This window comes from Anabas testudineus, chromosome 4 (assembly GCF_900324465.2).
Source record: "Anabas testudineus chromosome 4, fAnaTes1.2, whole genome shotgun sequence".
NCBI classification, from domain to species: Eukaryota; Metazoa; Chordata; class Actinopteri; order Anabantiformes; family Anabantidae; genus Anabas; species Anabas testudineus.
Window position 1 is genome coordinate 3,295,744 of NC_046613.1, and position 6,504 is coordinate 3,302,247.

Sequence of the window (6,504 nt, forward strand, 5' to 3'; positions counted from 1 at the left end):
TGTGATTTCAAACACAACAATACTTATATAATTATATTAAATGTGCTGGACTTTGACATTGCATTTATAAATAGGGGAATGTGAATTTGATTTGACCTTCCCATTTCTACTTTATGTCACAGAGTGATACTTTACTAAGATACTAAGTACTGCTACTTACTGACATTTGAAAAATGTGTACTTACTGTTCAGGGTAGTAAAACAAAGAGAAAGGTTTCATATTAACAATACAGCTGTTTGGTTAAATTGAGCTGTGATTAGTGAGGCTCTGTGGCGCAATGGATAGCGCATTGGACTTCTAGTCAAACAGTTGAGGTGATATTCAAAGGTTGTGGGTTCGAGTCCCACCAGAGTCAATATTTTGCGGCCTGGTGGCTCAATGGGTAGATTGTTGACCTTAGATGCAGAAGGTTTGGGGTTCAAACCCTGTCACAGAAATCAGGTGGGTCTTGTGGAGCAAGACACTCCACACTAGCACCCACTGCTCCCCCCAGGGGGACGGGTTAAATGCAGAGGACCAATTTCATTGTAACATGTAAAGGTGACATATGACGATTAAAGGCTTTGTTCATCAAAGTGTAGAATGAGCTTCCTGTGGGCAGGAAAACTCACTGTCTGTTTGAAATCTTTTCAGAAAAACACATTATTTTATCTTTTTAGTTTAGGAAATAACAAATATCATGTTTGTCAAAGACTCTTTAACACTGAGCTCATCATAACCACGAGGTCACACTGTAACTGTAATGTACATGTTTCCATTTCTACTGTTGATTGAAATGAAATATTAATATTTTATTTTACCAATCACATTAGTCCCATTAATATATAGTTATGTTTCAGTATTTACATTTTATTGTAAAAAAAAAGATCAATTAATTTGAGGTAACAGGTGATGAATGAAAGAGTAGATATTTGTGTGAATCTATTTTTCTCCAACACATCATATTCTGCTGTTATTTCTGGGTTACATCACACTCCAGAGTCAATATATCATGTGTTGTTCAAAGGAAATGTTATAATATAATAATATTTTAAATTTAGAACAATTTCAGATATTTCATTGACATATATGACACAAAATAATTAACAGTTTACAGTTTATTACATTTTCAGTTCAGTGCAGTTGTGTTCAGACACTTGACATCATAAGGTTCAGATCTCAAAGACCAGCAGCAGACAAAACACTGAGCAGGTTGGTTGGTCCACAGCTGCACTCAGTACAATACAGCTCTGAAGCTGAGGATCCCTGTAGAAAGGTCCAGAGACACAGAGACAGAGAGGAGGAAACACAACTATGGTAAGTTTAATGTGATCTAAAATAACTTCTTCTTGTTCATCCAGAACATGGAAACACCTGAGAAACAAAGAACATTTGGTTCATTGAACAATAAACACAGGTTGAAATGATCAGACGGGAAAAGCTGCAGAAAATACTTTGAACAGGTGACTGCTGGAATCTGTGGGTGGAGGCAGCGACTGAAGAGAGCTGGTAGAAGCTGACAGACAAAGGTTGAAGGTAGATGATATCTGAGTGGATGTTAGAGACTGTAGATAGTGGATGTAGGTGGAGGACGAAGGTGGTGCTGCATGATGTTGAAGGCAGCGGAGGGAGGGTGAAGGATGAAGGTGGTGCTGCCAGATGTTAAAGGCAGCAGAGGGAGGGTGAAGGTGGTGCTGCATGATGTTAAAAGCAGCAGAGAGAAGGTAAATGCTGAAGGTGGTGCTGCCAGATGTTAAAAGCAGCTGAGTGAGGCTGGATTTGGAGGATGAGGGTGGTGCTGCATGATGGTAAAAGCAGCAGAGTGAAGGTGGATGCTGAAGGTGGTGCTGCATGATGTTAAATACAGCATAGGGAGGCTGAAGGATGAAGATGGTGCTGTAGGATGTTAAAGGCAGCAGAACAAGAGTGGAGGTAGAGGTGGAGGATGAAGGTGGTGCTGTAGGATGTTGAAGGCAGAGGCTGACGGTGGAGGAGGTGGTGTAGGTGGATGTTCCAGGAAGCAGAGAGTAAAGTCTCTTTACTTTTGCTTCTTTGTTCTTTTTCTTTCTGGATTCTGAGGCTCTGGTTCTCCTGAAACATCCACGTCATAAAGTGGAGGACAGACACCAACCTCGTATGACACCACCACGTCCAAACGTCCGTCCTCACCGGCTGACGTCTCCATCTGGGGACGATTCAGCGTCTCCCACAGCTTCTGCTTGATGCGACGACCCAGCTCCAAACTGTGGGGACGAGGTCGACCGCTCTTGTACCTGTGAGGAGCAGAAGAAACACAAACCAAATCTTATTGATCCAAAATCTCACATGTGGAAAATTGTGGACATGATGTGATTCAAAGAGTCGGGAACAGACTTCAGCAGCTCATCCACCACTCGCTGGTAGATCTGCTGGTACTCTCCCACTGAGCAGCTGTGGATCCTCAGAGGGACGTCGTGCTGCAGTGGAGCAGTGGAGGGTCGGAGGCCGGGGGCCACTTTGGAGACAACCGGCAGGTGGGCGTGTGGGATGGTGGACTGAGGCCTCGGGACCAGAGTCAGCAGAGCTGAGGTGGAGGTCTGAGGAGAGGACACCACGTCCTCCTCTGGCTGTTTAGCAGGAGCCTCTGAGGTCCTCTTCCTCTTCCTGGGACGCTGGACAGCAGCAGCCTGGTGGAGCTTTGGTAGGAAATGGAAACACACGACTTCAACATTTCTTTGATTTTACACCAGGCTGATAAACAACGGACAATCACACACTTTTCATCTAAAATATAAAAGTCCAGTGTCTCACCTGGTCGTCCCTGCAGCATGGACACTTTGTGGAGGCTCCGAGCTTCCTCTCACTCTCTGAGCGACGTGCAGAGATTCTCCTTCCTCTCTGCTCGATGGTGTCGTCACACTGCAACGACACACAACAACAACATGAAGTTCCAACCAGACTTTCCAGTGTTTGGACCACATCAGTGGACGTTTCAATTCACAGCTTCCTGCACAAAAAGTCACTTTCTCCTTCTAGTTCACTTTATTTCAGTGATTTTAAAGATGATGTTGCTGTTATTTCCTGTTTGATGTATATTTAACTCTATTTTCATGACACACAAATGGACGTGGTTCACTTCACTTTCCATCATTTCATTCAAATGTCTGCTCCGACTTTCTATCACTGGCTCATGCGTCCTGTCTGTGTGTTTCCACTCATTTAATAATCATAGAAATAAATAAATCTCATTTCCTGATCAGTGGGTTTTGTGGATGCTGTGAGCACCGGGGTGGACACTGTTCATGTCTCAGTCAACTCACAAACACAGAGAAAACAGCAGAGACTTTCAAAGGGTTCAGATCTCACATTTTCCATCATGAAACTCGGATGTTGGTCTTTGTTCTCTGACTGGGAGTCTTTAGTTTTCGTTAGGACGGAACAAGTCCTTAGCACAAGAGACAATCTGGAAGAAATCGTCAAGTGAAACTCGGAGAAAAACTTTTCTTGACCGTCTGAGGTTGTGTTGATTTTTAAATGGTGATCTGTGTTGAAATACTGTAATTTCACCAATAGGGGCAGTGTGAGTTGTAACGTTGTTGTTCTGTTTTAATGAAGAAGAAATAAAGTGAACGGTGAGACCTGTGTTGAAATTCATCAGGTTATGGGCCCAGTAGGACGCTAAAAGGCTGTTTTCGCTGTATTTTGTGGACTAAACAGCGTTGTGAATTTTCACAATGGAAGATAAGCTGTTTATAGACAAGCTGAGCGGACCGGAAAATTGGGCAACATGGAAGTTTCAGATGGAGCACTTGTTGAAGGCTAAAGGTCTGTGGGGCATGCTAACGGAGACGGAGACGCTAGCCGCGGATGCTAACGCACAAGCACAAGCGGAGTTCAGCAAACGGAGAGAGAAAGCATTCTCCATGTTGGTGCTGAACGTGAGTACACCCCAGCTGTACCTGGTAACAAGCTGCCAGACTCCCAAAGAAGCGTGGACTACGCTTAAAAGCCATTTTGAGAGAGATACATTGGCAAATAAACTGTTCCTTAAGAAAAAATATTTTCGATGTGAAATGAAGGAAGGATGTCAGTTAACTGAGCATCTGAAGCAAATGAAGGAACTGACTGATCAGCTGTCAGCTATAGGAGCTGATATTAAAGAAGAAGTTCAGATCGTAACACTTTTGGGTAGTTTGCCACCTAGTTATGCTACCATTGTCACTGCATTAGAAACTAAGATGGACAATCTGACGCTGCAGTTTGTTCAACAAGCTTTAATAAATGAAGAGCAAAAGCGGGTTAATGCACATGAAGGTTACAGTGGTGCTACTTCAGGTGGTTCATCAGCGATGTCATCTCAGTGTTGGGGAACTGTCCCAGACAACTCCAGGACAGTAGGAGCAGAAAGACCAACCACGTGGCGGTGTTATAAATGTGGAAAAGAAGGTCACATTAAACGTGACTGTCCAAGTTTGAAGTATAAAGCAAAAAATAAAACTCATAAGGCTAAAAGCATGATGTGTGAAGATGCAGAAGGTGGAAGTGCCTTTGTCAGCAAAGAGACAAATCCAACTGACACACCACAACAGGTTGAATGGTTGATAGATTCAGGAGCATCAAAGCACATGACATGTGATAACAACATTCTTCAAAATTCGAGTTCACGGAAGCACAGTCTGTGAAGCTCGGTGATGGCAGGGTGGTTGATGCCCTAGGAATGGGAAACGTAAAGTTGAACATGACTTTCAAAACAAGTGATGTCAAAAATGCCACAATGTATGATGTGTTGTATGTTCCAAAGCTGTCAGGGAATTTATTTTCAGTGGGAGCAGCTATCAAGAAAGGCAACACAGTGCAGTTCAGAAAGTCTCACTGTTACATACGTGGAAGAAATGGAACCCTTCAAGGAATGGGAACACAAAGAGCTGATGGACTTTATCAGCTGAATGTAAAGAAGGACTTATCTGTTTGTCATAGTGCATCACTAGCAACCAGCTTATGGCACCAGCGGTTGGGTCACACTACCAAGCTTAAAGAACTGAAAGATCTGGTAAACGGAGTGGACTTCTCCACAGAAACAGATGTTTCTTTCTGTGAGGCATGTGTGGAAGGTAAACTGTCTAAACAGCCATACAAGTCGATTGGAGGAATTCGTTCCAAACACAGAATGCAGCTGATTCATAGTGACGTCTGTGGTCCCATGCAGACTGAATCTATTGGTGGAGCAAAATATTTTGTGACTTTTATTGATGATTTCTCTAGATGCTGCAAAGTGTACTTCCTGAAACACAAGAACGAGGTGTTAACCAAATTCAAAGAATTTGAAAGAACATTCACAAATGAGTGTGGACAAGCTGTTAAAAGACTCAGAACAGACAATGGGGGTGAGTACACATCAAGAGAGTTTCAAGAATATTTGAAAGGTCAAGGCATCCAACATGAAGTGACTGTACCTCACTCACCACAGCAAAATGGTGTTGCAGAGAGAAAAAACAGGACATTAGTTGAAGCAGCTAGAAGTATGCTGTCACATGCTAAGTTGCCAAAAATGTACTGGGCAGAAGCTGTAGCCACAGCAGCTTACATTCAGAACAGACTGCCTACATCTGTACTGAAGCAAGAGACACCCTATGAGAGATGGTGTGAAAAAAAACCTGACATGAGTCACATGAGGGTTTTTGGATGCATTGCTTATGCACATATTCCAGGTGAGAAGAGACAGAAACTGGACAAAAAGGCTATGAAGCTACGTTTTTTAGGCTATGCAAGCAACACTAAGGGTTATCGCCTATATGATGAAGAGAAAAGGAGGATTTTAATCCGCCGGGATGTTGTTTTCAATGAAACGAACTTTGACTGGAAACAGAAAGCAGAAGAGTCTCGTCTTGAGAATGAGGTAACTGTGGACACAAATGAGAATGTAACACATGAAGTCACTGCTGACGACACAGTCAGAAGAAGCGACAGATTAAGAAAGGCTCCAAAGCGATTTGGATATGACGAGTTTGCTGAAACAGTCGTTGTTGATCATCATGCAAATATGTGTTGTGTGACAGAGCCACTCACAATGAAAGAAGCTCTGAAGAGTCCTAATGCAAAGGAATGGCAGGAAGCAGCTGATCTGGAATATGAGTCGCTGCTTGAAAATGAGATATGGGATCTAGTGGATTTACCAAAAGATAGAAAAGCTGTAGGTTCAAGGTGGGTGTTCAAAGTCAAGCATCATAGTGATGGACAAGTGGAGAGATACAAGTGCAGACTTGTTGCCAAAGGCTACTCACAGTTGTATGGTGCTGACTATGATGAGACATTTTCACCAGTGGTGCGTTTCAGCTCCATTCGTGCACTACTAGCGTTTGCAAATCAAAACAATCTGCATGTACATCAGATGGATGTTGTAACTGCATTTCTAAATGGACACTTGGAAGAAGAAATCTATATGGAGCAACCAGAAGGATACATCCAACCAGGACAGGAAAACCTGGTGTGCAAACTAAAAAAATCAATCTATGGACTGAAGCAATCTCCTCGTTGCTGGAGTAGAG

General features: G+C 42.9%; 1 non-coding gene across 1 annotated transcript; it reads left to right on the top strand.

The window, feature by feature from the left end:
- The first annotated feature begins 264 nt into the window (after window positions 1-264).
- Window positions 265-356, top strand: trnar-ucu. The gene is given in 2 exon segments: window positions 265-301; window positions 321-356. It is a non-coding gene; the product is annotated as a tRNA-Arg (tRNA).
- Window positions 357-6,504: the final 6,148 nt, after the last annotated feature.